The sequence below is a fragment of the Tamandua tetradactyla genome, chromosome 2, assembly GCF_023851605.1.
Source record: "Tamandua tetradactyla isolate mTamTet1 chromosome 2, mTamTet1.pri, whole genome shotgun sequence".
Classification (NCBI taxonomy): domain Eukaryota; kingdom Metazoa; phylum Chordata; class Mammalia; order Pilosa; family Myrmecophagidae; genus Tamandua; species Tamandua tetradactyla.
This window is the reverse complement of record NC_135328.1, coordinates 93,114,903-93,130,895: the sequence shown is the minus strand read 5'-3', so window position 1 is coordinate 93,130,895 and position 15,993 is coordinate 93,114,903.

Sequence of the window (15,993 nt, the reverse complement as noted above, 5' to 3'; positions counted from 1 at the left end):
TTCTTTGATACGCCTTCTACAGAAGATGCCTCTTCATCCTCTCCATGCCAACCACCTGGCCGGTTCCGCCTGGAGACAGTGCAGGGCAGCCGGGCCCCGGCGGGGTCACCACGAGCGCGGGCACCGCCCCCACCAAGCTTCCGACCTGCCTCCGTGCAGTGGGAACATGGCCTCCTCCCGCGTCTTCCCGGTTCCCCTACATCGGGTCCAACGCAGCGTTCCGAGCCCCCGCTAGGTGCATCCAACCAAGAGCAGACAAAATGTCCGCGGCTCTATTTTAAGTTAATTTTTGTGAAAGATGTAATTTGTGTTTAGATTCTTTAATTGTTTCAGCATCATTTTTTTGAAAAGCCTGTCCTTTCTCCATTGATTTGTCTTTGCTCCAGTTGATAATATCTGTGGGTATATTTCAGTGTTCTTTATTCTGTTCCATTGGTTTATTTGTCTAATCTTTCACCACCAGCATCTTGTCTTCATTTATAGTAAGTCTCATCAGGTAGCAGTATTTCCCTAATTTTGTTTGACTTCTTCAGTTTAGTGCTGGCTATTCTGCTTTTTGTTGTTGTTGTTATTTTGCCTTTCCATTCAGAGTTTAGGACCAGTTGGTCGTCATCTACAAAAATAGCTTGCTGGAGTTTTGACTGGGATTTCACTGAATCCACAGATGAAGTTGGGAAGAATTGATATCTTAACAACATTGAGTCTTCCAATCCATGAATATAGAATATTCCTCCATTAATTTAGATCTTATTTGATTTTTTTCATCAGCTTGTAGTTTTTCTGCACATGAATCCTCTACATGTTTTGTTAGATTTATTAGTAAGTATTTCATTTTTAGGGGGTGTTTTGTAAGTGGTATTGTGTTCTCAATTTTAAATTCTAATTGTTCATTCCTGGTTTATAGGAAGCAACTGATTTTTTTTTTACATGGGCAGGGTCCGGAAATTGAACCTAGGTCTCTGGTATGGTTGGCGAGAACTCTGCCAGTGAGCCACCGTGGCCCACCCAAAGCAATCGATTTTTACTTTTTGACATGTGTCCTGCAACCTTGCCATAATTGCTTATTAATTCCAGGAGTTTTTTATTGATTCCTTTGAATTTCCTACACAGACAGTCATTCCATCTGAAAGCAAAGACAGTTTTGTTTCTTCCTTCCCAATATGCTTAACTTTTATTTCCATTTTCTTGTTGTATTCCACTAGCTAGACTTCCAGCACAGTGTTCAGTAGGAGTAGTGAGAGAAGACATCCTTGCCATGCTGCCAATCTTAGGGGAAAAGCATCTAGTTTCTCAGTAGTAAGTATGATGCTAGTTGTAGTTTTTTGTAGATGTCGTTTATCAAGTTGAGGAAATTCCCTTCAATTCCTAGTTTGCTAAGAGCTTTTATCGTGAATAGGTGTTGGATTTTGTCAAATGCTTTTTCTCTATCAACTGATAGGATCACATGATTTTTCTTCTTTAGCTTGTTAATGTGGTGGATTAAACTGATTGAATTTCATTAATTTTGGAAAACATTTTTTCACTGACGTAAAATTTGCAAACAGTGAAATGCAGATGTTAAAAGTGTGCAATTAGATAAATTTTATAAATGGGTACACTTATGCAACTAATATTCCAGTCAAGATATAGAACATTTCCATTACCCCCGAAGGGTTCCCTTCTGGCTAATCTTCATCCCTCATAGGCCACCACTGCTATGATTTCTATGACTTGAACTTCATATAAATGAGATATTATGTTTTGTGTTTGGCTTTTATTGCTCAACATAATGTCTTTGAGATTCAATCATGCTATGTGTATCAGGAATGTTCTTTTTAATTGCTGAATAGTTTAGAATCTCTTTGTATAAATATACTATAATTTATCTGCTTTCTACTTGATGGACATTTAGATTATTGCCAGTTTTCACCTAATATTATTAAAAATGCTATAATATTTTTGTACCAATCTTTTGGTAGAAATTTGTTTTCATTTCTCTTGAGTCAATAGCTAGGAGTGGAATTGGTATCTATAAGTTTAGCTTTTTAAGAAATCATTTGTTTTTTAAATTTTAATTCTTATATTGGCTTTTTAGCTATATTTCTTTGTGTCCTTTTGTAAATGTTATTGCAATATGCATACTTAACTTACCAAAGTCTGCTTAGAGATGATGTGATACCACTTCCCATAAAAAATAAGAAGAAGCTTATGGGTAGTAATCCCCCCATCATTTGAGCTATAATTGTCATTTATTTTACATCCATTCCTGTAATAAATTCCACTATAAGATGTAATTATTTTTACTTTAAAATCTGTTGTCATTCATTGACTTGAAGAAAAGAAAATAATCATCTTTTATGTGTACCTGCATATTTATCATTTCAGGTGCTTTTCCATTCCTTCTTATTGATTCAAACTTCCATCTGATATAATTTTCTTTCAGCCTGTTCTTTTAGCATTTCTTGTAATGCAGTCTTCTGGCAATGAGTTCTTTCAGCTTTTATTTATTTGAAAATGTTTTCATTTCACCCTCATTTTTGAAGGATATTTCCCCGGACCTCAAAGTTTTTGACAGTGTTTTTCTTATAGCACTTTAAAAGTGTTGGCACATTGTTTTCTGTTCTCCATTGTTCCTGCTGAAAAGTTAGGCATTATTTGATCATTCTTCTTCTGTATGTAATATATCTTATTTTTTCTGACTAGTCTTAAGAGTTTTTCTTTATTTTTAGTTTTTAGTGTTTGATTTTGATATGCCTAGTTGTGTTTATATTTACATTTATTCTGTTTGAATTTATTGCACCTCTTATATCTATAAGTTGATGTTTCTCACCAAATTTTAAAAATTACCTTACATTAATTCTTCAATTTTTTCTTTCTCATTGTCTTTTGTCCCATTAGGACTTTAATTTTATGTGTGTTATTCTGGTAGATATTGTACCACATGCAACTGCAGTTCTATTATTTTTTTTTTGTCTTTTTTTCTGTTCTTCAAGCTGTATTATTTCAATTTATTTGGTGTTAACTTTAGTAACTTTTTCTTCTACCACGTATTAAGCTGATACAGTGAAATTTTCCTTCTAAAGATCGTATTTTTCAGTTCTAAAGTTTCCCCTTGATTGCTTTTTATAGGTTGTAGTTCTTGTTATAAGCCCTTTTCTCCTTTATATCCTTGGATATATTTATAATAGTTGCTTTAAAATCCTTGTCTGCTGCAGGTTTCAATTCCACAATTTAGGTTTTTGCTGCTAGCTGCTCTAAGATACTGGAGAGTTAAAGAAAATCAGTCTAATGATTCAGCAGTCATACTCATTTGTTAACTTCTACCTTCTCTATATAACTCCACCTTTGATCTTTCTTCTTGAGGTCTGTTTTTATTAACTTCTTTCATTTTTTTTCTTGATGATGGGTTTATTTTCTTCCTATTTGCATGTTTAGTAATCTTTTACTCTGGGCTAGACTTGGAGATCATATGTTATATTATTTCATTATCCATTAAACAAGGTGGATTTTTGTTTTGTTGGGCAGTTAAATTACTCATAGGATCTGTTGGTTTTCTCAGAATTTATTTTATTCTCTGTTAAGGTGGGTCTGTTTCAGTTCTGACTTAGGGCATGAATCTTACTCTAGGGTGTGCTCCTTATTTCTACGGCATAGCTTTTCTGGAGGTTCAGCTGAATCCTTGAGTTACTGAGTGAGGCCTTTTAATACCAGCCAGGCCAGAAGTCAAAGATCTCTCAACACTTCAGCTTTCAGACCCACAAAATGTGCTCTCTGCTGGGCTTTGTGAAATCTCTCCTTGCAGATATTCATCCAAGTTGTTTTTCAAGGATCCATGACTTGTCTCCATTCCACCTTCTTCCTTCCCCCATGCACTGATCGTCTCTTTTTTCTCCTATACACTGGTCTGAATAGTCCATCCCCTCTGCTCTCTGCCTGTTAGCTCAGTGATACCACTGCCCTGCTTGGGCTCCAGCTCTTCAACCCAAGGCCATAGAGTGCCCTCCGAAAGAATGCCAAGGCACACTTCATCATTGGGCTCACCTTACATATTTCCATTATTTCAACCATCATAGTCCTATACTGCCTGTTGTTCAATGTCTGAAAACAGTTGCCTCTTGTTTTTTCCTGTTTTATAGTTGTTTTGGCCAAGAGTACAATGTATTCTCTCATGGCTTTTAAACAATTATTATTACTTTCCTTAATTTTTACTGTTTATGTGTGATTGTCAGAAAGTACCCTGTAGGAGTTTTTATTTTTGCAATTTGAGGGTTTTTTTTTTTTGTATATGTATATGATATGAAACAGAAGTTCTTATGATTTTCCATGGGTATGTGAAAAATATTTGCATTCTCTGTATTATATACAGAATTCTAAATTTGTCTATTAGGTCAAGTATCTAAATTTTATTCTTTAGTTCCTTTACTTACATACTTAGTACATCTATTTATTTTTGAAACAGCTTTATTGAGATATAATTCACATGTACAATTTGCCCATTAAAATGTACAGTTCAGTGGTTTTTAGTATATTCACAGATATTTGCAACCATCAACACAGTCAAGTTTAGAACATTTTTATAAACCCCAAAAGAAACCTCATACCCATCAGTCGCCACTCTCCATTTCCTCTCCAAAACCCATATCTATAGACAGCTATTAATCTATTTCTGTCTCTATAGATTTGTCTATTCTTGACTTATATATAAAGAGAATCACGCAATATGTGGTGTTTTGTGACTGACTTCTTTCACTTAATATAATGCTTTTAAGATTCATCCATGTTGTAGCACGTCACTACTTATTTCTTTTTTATGGTTGAATAATTCTATTATATGCATATCTCACATTTTATTTCTCCATTCCTCATTTCATGGACATCTAACTTGTCTCCACTTTTTTTTCCAACTATTATGAATATTGCTGCTGTGAACATTCATGACCTGGTTTGAAACTGTTATGTACCCCCAGAGAAGCGATGTTTTTCTAATTCAGTCTTGTGGAGGCAGATCTGTTGTTTGGTGGGAGCTTTTGATTAGGTTGTGTCCATGAAGATGTGACCCATCCAGTTGTGGGTGGGGACTTTTTATTAGATTATTTACTTGGAGGTGTGACCCCTGCCCATTCAAGGTGGGTCTTAATTAGTTTACTAGAGTCCTTCAAAGAGTGCATGGAGAGGAGGAGGTCAGAGCCAACACAGAGAGCAGAGAGATGAAACCAAGACACAGATGTTTGGAGATGCTAAGCTAAGAGATGAAACCCAGAGTCTGCCTCAGAGGAGCTAAGTGAGGAACCAGAGAAGCTTAGAATCAAAGGTACAGGAAACAGGAGCTGAGAAATTTGTTTGAAGCCAGAAGCTGGGAGAGAATGACAGCAGACGTCGTGAACCTTCCCATGTGACAGCGAAACCCTGGATGCTATTGGCCTTTCTTCAGAGAAAGGTGTCTTTCTCTGGATGCTTTAATTCAACATTTTCGTGGCCTTAGGACTTCAAATTTGTAAATTAATAAATCCCCTTTGGAAAAGCCAATCCATTTCTATTGCATTCCAGCAGCCTTAGGAAACTGAAACAATTCATTTACAACTTTTTGTTTGGGAACATGTCTTTATTACCCTTGAGTGTATACTCAAGGGTAGAATTGCTGGGTCATAAAGTAATTCTATGTTTAACCTTTTGAGGAATTGCCAAAAGGTTTTCCAAAGTTGCTGCAGCATTTTACATAACCATCAGCTGTGCATGTGAGTTCCAGTTTCTCCTCCTCTTCACCAAGACTTATCTGTTTTTTTGTTTATAGCTATCCTAGTGTGTATGAAGTGGTCTTATTTATTTTTGACCACTTGATTTCTTAATTTGTAAGAGAGACCTCTTAAATTCTTCCTTTATGATTCAATAAATTACTGCTCTTTCTTAAAGAGCTATGCACCAGTTCTTATAACAGTTGCTGGGCGTGGCGTAGTAAAGAAGATAAACACAGTCCCTTTCTAAATAGTTCTGACAAGGAAACAAGACAACAAAAATTTCTGATTAAACAAACATGGTAAAGTAATAGAAGATAATGAGTTGAGTGTGAAACCTACTTTATGTATTCAGTGATGGTTTCTCTGAAGGGGTGACATTTAAGTTGAGAGGAGCTAGCCACATAACAAATGAAAGGAGTTCATTCTAGGCAGAGGAATGTAAAAGGGGAATTTGTGGTGTGAAAAAACTTGCAGTGTTCAGTGAACTGAGAACAGATCACGTGGCTGGTGGAGTTGGTTAAGCTGTGTTCCTTACTCCTGGCTGCACATTAGAATCATCTGTGTCTTTTAAGGCAGCAGTCTCAGCATCATTGGGAACTTGTAAGAAATGCTAATTCTCGGACTCTACTTCAGATCTGCTAACTTTGAATCTGTGGGTTTGGGACCTAGGAATCTGTGTTTGAGAGGTTCTTCGGATTATTCCAATGTATGATAATGTTTGACAACTACTGTTTTTAAAAACTTCTTAAGTCTGAGTCCTTCCCTCCACACATTCTGACTTATTAAATAGTCTGAAGTGAAGTTGGATTCTGTATATATATTTATATTTTTGAAGTTGGGAAAATATATATGTATATATTTAAGTAATTCAAAGAATGAGGTGAGAATGAGGTGAGTTTGGGATTGTTAGCAGGTCCAGAAAAGGCTTTGAGAACTCTGTCAGGAGGTTAGAGTGTATTCAAAGTGCAATAGTGTTTTACTTTGTTAATGTTGCCAGAATGCAAATATACCAGAAATGGGTTGTCTTTTATAAAGATAATTTATTGAGTTACAAGTTTACAGTTGTAAGGCCATAAAAATGTCCAGCTAAGGCATCCACTGGAAGATTCCTTGACTCAAGAAAGGCCAATCTGGGAAGGCATGTGGCTGGCATCTGCTGTTCCTTTCGCTTTTGGTTTCAAACAGCTTCCTCAGGGACATTTTCTTTTTGCATCTCCAAATGTCTCTGTCTGTGTCAGCTCTGTGAAGATTTTTCTGAAATGGTTCCCTCTTAAAGGACTTCAGTAAGCAAACCACCTTGAATAGGTAGAAACACATTTCCTTAGAAACCACCTAATCAACAGGTCTCACCCACAATTGGGTGGGTCACATCTCCATGGAAACTTAAGAAAAAAGATCCTACTCAAAAATAGGTCTGCCCTCAATATTGGATTAGAAAAAAAAAACATGGCTTTTCTGGGGTACATAACAGCTTCAAACCAGCATAGCATGTGATGGAGAAACCCCAAATGTGATTGGCCTTTTTCGAGTGATGGTATCCTCTTACTGATGCCTTAATTCAAACATTTTCATGGCCTTAGAACAGTAAATTTGTAATCTAATAAATGCCCTTGGTAAAAGCCAATCCATTTCTGGTACATTGCATTCTGGCAGCATTAAGCAAACTGAAACATTCTGTTGCATAGTTTTGGCTTTCAAATCAGGTAAAAGTTTTACACATAAAAAACTAAGCCAAAAATAAAAATAAAAATCCATAAAAATTAGAAACAAATGACTATATATCAAGTTGATGCCATAACCACACAAAGAAAATCTTTACTCAAAGTTATTTTAAAATACAACCCTAGTGTGATATAAGAACAAAAGCCCACAAAGAAATCTTAAATTGCAGTCAGTAGTCTTATTGTTTTAAATAATATTTACATTACTAATTGAGCTAGGTATATCATAGGATGAGGAAAACAAATAACATGTTAATGTAAGAGACACAATTTTTAGCACAGAAGAAAAGAGGTACAAATCTAAAACCAGAGAAGTTAAGTAAGCCCTTATAATCTTAAATTCAAAATGGAAGTATCAGAATAATTTATTTTTTTTCCTTTAAAAATCAGCATATATTGGCTTCAGCGATAAGGAAGTGCATTGTCTCACATGAGAGCAAACACAGAGGGCTGGCTAAGTATTGCTTGATTAAAGTAGTTCAACAATGTCACCAGAAGGCCTGGTTCTGTTCGTTCCACCCTTGAAACTGAGAGGATTGGTCTCCCCTGAGACATAAACATTTGCGGGGGGAGGAGTGGAACAAAATTGGGATTCCATTAGGATGAGGGAACAAATGAGTGCTGGTAGGCAATCAGTACTGTTCACTATACCACTGTTAAAAAATTACCATGCTGAGCTCAAAACACACTCTTTTTCCCAGATCCTGTGGTCTCTAATCTTGAGGCCTTCCAGGATTCTTTTGGGAAAACTAATTTTGAAGGGCTGGGGTATCCTCTCTTTTGTCTTTTGGGTCTATTGTGTTTCATCTTCAGTCATCTGAAGATAAAAATCATCTTCAGAAGATTTATATCTTCGGATAGCTTTCATTCTTTGGAGAGTCTAGAACCACCCAATTTTCCCTTCCATATTTGCCTTAGAATTATTCCTATGTTTATATTTCTTTTATCATTCCAATGGGATATTGGGAGTGAGAAGAAACACAGTGTTCAATTGACCATATGGAACTGAGAGTCAACATGCTTCTAAATTATCAGGATCTTCTCTCTATGATGCCTGACCCAATTATTTGACTCAAATCTCTCCATAGTAGAGTGTACTCAAATTTTGGACTATAGACTGGTACTGGTCTATGAACTATTTGTTGCTAGTTGCATTAGTTTGTTAGGCAGCCAGAATGCAATATATCAGAATTGGAACAGCTTTTATAAAGAGAATTTAATAAGTTACAAGTTTACAGTTCTAGTGCCAAGAAAATGTCCAAATTAAAGCATCCAGAGAAAGATACCTTGGCTCAAGGAAGGGTGCTCTGGGAAGGCATGTGGCTGGCATCTGCTGGTCCTTGTTCCTGGTTCCATTGCTTCCAGCTTCTGATGCCAGTGGTTTCCTCTTGAAGCGTCTGTGGGTATTCACTTAGCTGCTCCAGGACAAAACTCTGGGTTTTATGTCTTAGCTTAGCATCTACCAGGGCTGGTACTCTTCAGTTTCTGCCTATTTTTGTGAGTCCTTGCTTAGCACCCAGGCTATTTCTGTCTTGATCTCCAAATGTCTACATTGGCTTTTCCAAACATCTGTGTCTGTGTCTGCATCGGCTCTGCTCTATCGACTCTGAACTTTCTCCAAAATGTTCCCTCTTTTAAAAGATTCCAATAAACTAATCAAGACCCACCTTGAATGGGTGGAGTCTCATCTCATTTAATTAAAAGGTCACACTCACAATTGGGCATGCCATATCTCTGTGGGGGAAATTTAATCAAAAGTTTCCCCCCTACAATACTGAATCAGGATTTTTAAAAAACAGCTGCCTCAAGATTGGATCAGGATTAAAATATGGCATTTCTGGGGTACATAATACTTTCAAGCCAGCACAGTAGTCTACAACAAGTTAACTATAGAAAATTAGTAGGAGCATTTTGAACTTTTAATTTAAAAATGACATTGTGGGACATCCAGGCACGTGATCAATGGACTTTTCTTTTGGGACAGGGTAGAGACAACTCCACTGAATTCACATAGTGAGGTGCATGTGGTTTGAGCTGCACATTAGTCAGCTGTAGCAGGACTACGTAATTGTCCATAACTGTTTTAGTTCATTAAAGTTGCCAAAACACAATATACCAGAAATGGACTGGCTTTTAGCTTCTGTGTCCTTTCTCTGTCTCTGTCTCTCTTAGTTTGTCAGCTTCTCTCTACACATCTCTTTTGGATTAAGACCTACCTGGGGCATGCCTCAACCGAAATAACCTAATCAAGAGGTCCCACCCACAATAGGTCTACACCCACAGGAATGGTATACCTTTATTATCTTTTGGGGTACATACAGCTTCAAACCTTCACGATGACTGATTGGAAAAACAACAAACAAACAACAAAAAAACTTCTCTCTTTATCACAGAAAATTTGAGAAGCCTGACCTACACAATATGAATAGCCTCAAATGTGTCATATTCATAAATACTAATATGGATAGTCTCTCATCTTTTATACAAATTGGGGATTTCTAATCCTTTTTCAATGAATTATTTTGATCATTTTTTTTTCTCTAAATGTTTCCCTAGCCCAGTGATGCCAATCTCAATGGAATGAAATGTCTCATGTAAAAACTGTTAGGGCCCCAGAGCTACTGAAGTTTGGTGCCTTCAGCAGTGGACAGAGTTGCGCTGCCTTAGAGGCAATATCTTCCTTTAGGGCTTCCTCCGGAGACCACCTCATCCGGGGCTGAGTCGTGGTTACTTGACTTGAACACCCAAGACCATTACTTTGCCATGGTTTCTACTACCAGTTTCCAACCTGGTCTTTAGCGCAACTGTTTCTGGAACCAGCTTTTCCATTTTTGCTTTGCTTTCTCACTTACAAGGTTACATGGACGTGACCAAGGTTTTTCACTGTGCTTTAACCTCTGCCCTTGGAGTCCTCAATTAATTCCTTTTTCTCTTCAGACACACTGTTACTTTGCCTTAATCTGAGTCATAATTATAGCTCCTAGTTCTCTCTCCTAGTTCCAGGAAGCTATAAAAGAATATTTGTTAATCTTTATGGTCACTTTATATGCACAAATCTCTACAGTAGTTGCTTAACATATATTCTCTCACTCAAAGGTAGGTTTCTAATATTTACAGTGTTGTACAGGGTCATATGGTTTGTAAGTGACAGAGCCAGGATTCTAATTTAGATAGTTTCAAACCTTCATAGCCTTAGAATCCAGCTGTGAAGTAGCTTAAGTTCAGTTTTTGACAAATGCATCATGTTTTCTTGAAGGGGTAAGTTTACACCTTTTGTTTTATTTTTAGTATCTTTATGAAAGCATCTAATAATTGTCTTTCATGAAATAATTGTTTTGGTCTCAGAAACAAAATGGCTGAAGACTTTTGGCTGAATTTTTTTAAGGAAACAAGAGGCAAATTCTTCTTATGGGGTTATAATTGATGTCTTTGAGGCCACCATATTGCAAGCATACTTTGATTCATAACTTTGAGAACATTTTTTTGTCATTTATCCCCATCAAATAAATATTTCATTACTTAAGAGAGTTAAACATAACTAATAATAAAATGTTAATTAGTTGATCTTGGCACTGATCCCCAGGGTATAACCAGTATTCAGGCTTCCTTACTCTTCATATTGAAAGAGCCATTTATTTCATATTTGATATCAGTTCTTTATCCTTGATATGACTTGCTTAAGTATCCTCAGTGCTTTACAAAAAAAAGTTTTTGATATAGAATCTTTAGTTTTTTTAAAATTAAATTAAATTAAATTTTTAAAAATTTATTTTATTTATTAAATGTACCAGCATACAAACACAAACATTCTTACCATGTGATCATTCCATTCTATATATATAATCAGTAATTCACAATCATCACAGAATTGTATATTCATCATCATGATCATTTCTTGGAATATTTGCATCAATTAAGAAAAAGAAATAAAAAGAAAACAGAAAAAAAATTCACACATGCCATACCTCTTACCCCTTTCTTTGATCACTAGCATTTCAATCTACTAAATTTATTTTAACATTTGTTCCCCCTATTATTTATTTATTTTTAATCCATATGTTTTACTCGTCTATTGATAAGGTAGATAAAAGGAGCATCAGACACAAGGTTTTCATAATCACACAATCACATTGCGAAAGTTTTATCATTATACAATCATCTTCAAGAAAATGGCTACTGGAGCACAGCTCTACATTTTCAGACAGTTCCCTCCAGCCTGTCCATTACACCTTAACTGACAAGATGGTATCTATTTAATGCATAGAATAACCTCCATGATAACCCCTCGACTCTGTTTGGAATCTCTCAGCCATTGATACTTTATTTTGTCTCATTTTGCTCTTCCCCTTTTGGTCGAGAAGGTTTTCTCAATCCCTTGATGCTGACTCCCAGCTCATTCTAGGATTTCTCTCTCACATTGCCAGGAAGGTCCACACCCCTGAGTCATATACATGTAGAGAGGGGCGAGGGCAGTGAGTTTGCTTGTCATGTTGACTGAGAGAGAGAGGCCACATCTGAGCAACAAAAGAGGTTCTCTGGGGGTGACTCTTAGGCCTAATTTTATGTAGGCTTTGCCTATCCTTTAAGGGTTAAGTTTCATATGAACAAACCCCCAGATTGAGGACTCAGCCTATTGCTTTGATTGTCCCCACTGCTTGTGAGAATATCAAGATTTCTCTACTTGGGGAAGTTGAATTTTCCCCCTTTCTCACCATTCCCCCAAGGGGGCTTTGCAAATACTTTTTTATTCACTGTTCAAATCACTCTGTGATTTATTTATCAGGGCTACACTCTGGATAAACCTACAAAATCTCATGCCCTACTCAAGGTTCCATGTACTTATGGTGTTCAATTATGCTGTCCACATAAGTTATATTAGGAACTGCACTAGTCAAAATATAAATTTTGTACCAAATAAACATTTTTTGCTTTAGTTTCACACATAAGTTAAAGTTTTAAAATATTAATTGCCATCTATTTTCCATACCCTGGAGTATACATTCCTTTGTTCTTCCTCATGCAAAAACTTTTTAAATTTTCTACATTTAGTCACTATCATTACACACTCTAGGCATTCCTAGATTATACCATCTCAGTCTTTATCATATATCTTTCCTTCTGAATTCATTTGTACCCCCAGGCCTCCTCTCTGTATCATTCTCACATTCAACTTCATTCAGTGTTCTAACGTTATTGTATTACAGTTAAGTAGTATTGTGCTATCCATTTCTGAATTTTTTTTTTATGTTTTAAACCAGATTTGAAATTTTTTTTTAATTCAAATCGACCCAAAGCAAAACATACATTACAAAGGAAGAACAAAATACGTTATGATAACACACTAAGAGTTACATGAAAGCTAAATTTGTGGGCAAACGTCCTCATCGCAATCACATTCTGGGCTAATGAGCAATTTTGCAGGAAAGTTAGAATCTCAATTTTGTATGGTCCACTATGGTAATTAAACTACACATTCTTGTCTCTTAGGGTGTGCAGCTGACAAATCACGCTAGTCTCCCTCACACTGCAGCTGTGTACTCTTGCTACTGCCAGAACATTTCTGAATTTTTACAATCAATCCCGTTGTACAATCTGTATCCCTTCAGTTCAAATTACCCAATACTACCCTATTTCTATCTCCTGATGACCTCTGTTCTTAACTGAAATTCTCCAAGTTCATTCATTAATGTTAGTTCATATCAGTGAGAGCATACAGTATTTGTCCTTTTGTTTCTGGCTAATCTCACTCAGCATAATGTCATTAAGGTCCATCCATGTTGTTACATACTTCATAACTTTATTCTGTCTTACAGCTGCATAATATTCCATCATATGTATATATGACAGCTTGTTTAGCCACTCATCTCTTGATGGACATTTGGGGTGTTTCCATCTCTTTGCAATTGTAAATAATGCTGCTATAAAATTGGTGTGAAAATGTCCATTTGTGTCTTTGCTCTCATGTCCTCTGAGTAGATACTTAGCAGTGGTATTGCTGGGTCATATGGCAATTCTATATTTACCTTCCTGAGGAACCACCAAACTGCCTTCCACAGTGGTTGTACCATTTGACATTCCCACCAACAATGGATAAGTGTGCCTCTTTCTCCACATCCTCTCCAGCACTTGTTGTTTTCTGTTTTATTGATAATGGCCATTCTGGTGGGTGTGAGATGATATCTCATTGTGGTTTTGATTTGCATTTCCCTAATAGCCAGGGAAGCTGAGCATCTTTTCATGTCCCTTTTGGCCATTTGTATTTCCTCTTCTGAGAAGTGTCTGTTCAAGTCTTTTATGCATTTTGTAATTGGGTTGTCTGTCTTTTTGTTGTTGAATTGAACAATCTCTTTATATATTCTGGATACTAGACATTTATCTGATATACAGTTTCCAAATATTGTCTCCCATTGTGTAGGCTGTCTTTTTACTTTCTTGATGAAGTTCTTTGCTGCAGAAAAATGTTTAATTTTGAAGAGTTCCCATTTCTTCCTTTCTTTCTCCAATGCTCGTGCTTTGGGTGTAAGGACTAGGAAACCACCTCCTATTATAAGATTTATAAGATATTTCCCCACATTTTCTTCTAACAGTTTTATGGTCTTAGATCTAATGTTTAGATCTTAGGTCTTTGATCCATTTTGAGTTAATTTTTGTATAGTGTGAGATATGGATCCTCTTTCATTCTTTTGCATGTGGATATCCAGTTCTCTAGGTATCATTTATTGAAGAGACTGTTCTGTCCCAGGTGAGTTGGCTTGACTGCTTTATCAAAGATCAATTGTCCACAGATGAAAGGATCTATATCTGAACACACTCTACTTGATTCTATTGGTCAGTATATCTATCTTTATGTCAGTACCATGCTGTTTTATCCACTGTAGCTTTGCAATACGCCTTAAAGTCAGGTAGCGTGAGACCTCCGACTTCATTTTTCTTTCTCAGGATACTTTTAGCTGTTCAGGGCACCCTGCCCTTCCAGATAAATTTGGTTATTGGTTTTTCTATTTCTGAAAAGTAACTTTTTGGGATTTTAATTGGTATTGCATTGAATCTGTAAATCAATTTAGGTAGAATTGACATCTTAACTATAGTTAGTCTTCCAATCCATGAACATGGTATGCCCTTCCATTTATTTAGGTTTTCTGAGATTTCTTTTAACCATTTCTTGTAGTTTTCTCTGTATAGGTCTTTTATCTCTTCAGTTAAATTTATTCCTAAATATTTTATTCTTTTGGTTGCAATTGTAAATTGAATTTTTTTCTTGATTTCCCCCTCAAATTGTTCATTACTAGTGTATAGAAACACTACAGATTTTTGAGTGTTGACCTTGTAACCTGCCACTTTGCTGTACTTATTTATTAGCTCTAGTAGTTTTGCTGTGGATTTTTGGGGGTTTTCAACATATAGTATCATATCATCTGCAAACAGTGAGAGTTTTATTTCTTCCTTTCTAATTTTGATGCCTTGTATTTCTTTTCCTTGTCTAATTGCTCTGGCCAGAACGTCCAACATAATGTTGAATAACAATGGTGATAGTGGACATCCTTGTCTTGTTCCTGATCTTAGGGGGGAAGTTTTCAGTTTTTCCTCATTGAGTATGATGTTAGCTGTCTGTTTTTGATATATTCCTTTTATCATGTTTAGGAAGTTCCCTTCTATTCTTATCCTTTGAAGTGTTTTCAACAGGAAAGGATGTTGAATTTTGTCAAATGCCTTTTCTGTATCAATCAAGATGATCATGTGGTTTTTCTTCTTTGATTTGTTGATATGGGTGTATTACATTAATTGATTTTCTTACGTTGAACCATCCTTGCATACCTGGGATGAATCCTACTTGGTCATGGTATTTAATTCTTTTAATATGCTGCTGGATTCAAGTTGTAAGAATTTTGTTGAGGATTTTGCATCTATATTCACAAGAGAGATTGGTCTGTAGCTTTCTTTTTTTGTAATATTTTTATCTGGCTTTGGTATGAGGGTGATGTTGGCTTCATCGAATGAGTTAGGTAGCTTTCCCTCCTCTTCAATTTTTTTGAGGACTTTGAGCAGGATTGGTACTAATTCTTCCTTGAATGTTTGGTAGAATTCACATGTGAAGGAGCTTCTTAATGACTGATTCAATTTCTTCACTTGTGATTGGTTTGTTGAGGTCATCTATTTCTTCTCAAGTCAATGTTGGTTGTTCATGCCTTTCTAGGAGGTTGTCCATTTCATCTACATTGTCAAGTTTATTAGCATAAAGTTGTTCATAGTATCCTGTCATTACTTCCTTTATTTCTGTGGGATCCGTGGTTATGTCTTCTCTTCCATTTCTGATTTTATTTATTTGCATCCTCTCTTTACTTCTTTCTGACAACCTCACTAAAGATCCATCAATCTTGTTGATTTTCTCATAGTACCATCTTCTCGTTTTATTTTCTCATTTGTTTTCATGTTCTCAATTTCATTTATTTCTGCTACAGTCTTCATTATATCTTTCCTTTTGCTTGCATTGGGGTTAGTTTGCTGTTCTTTCTCTAGTTCTTCCAAGTGGACAGTTAATTCCTTATTTTTTGCTCTTT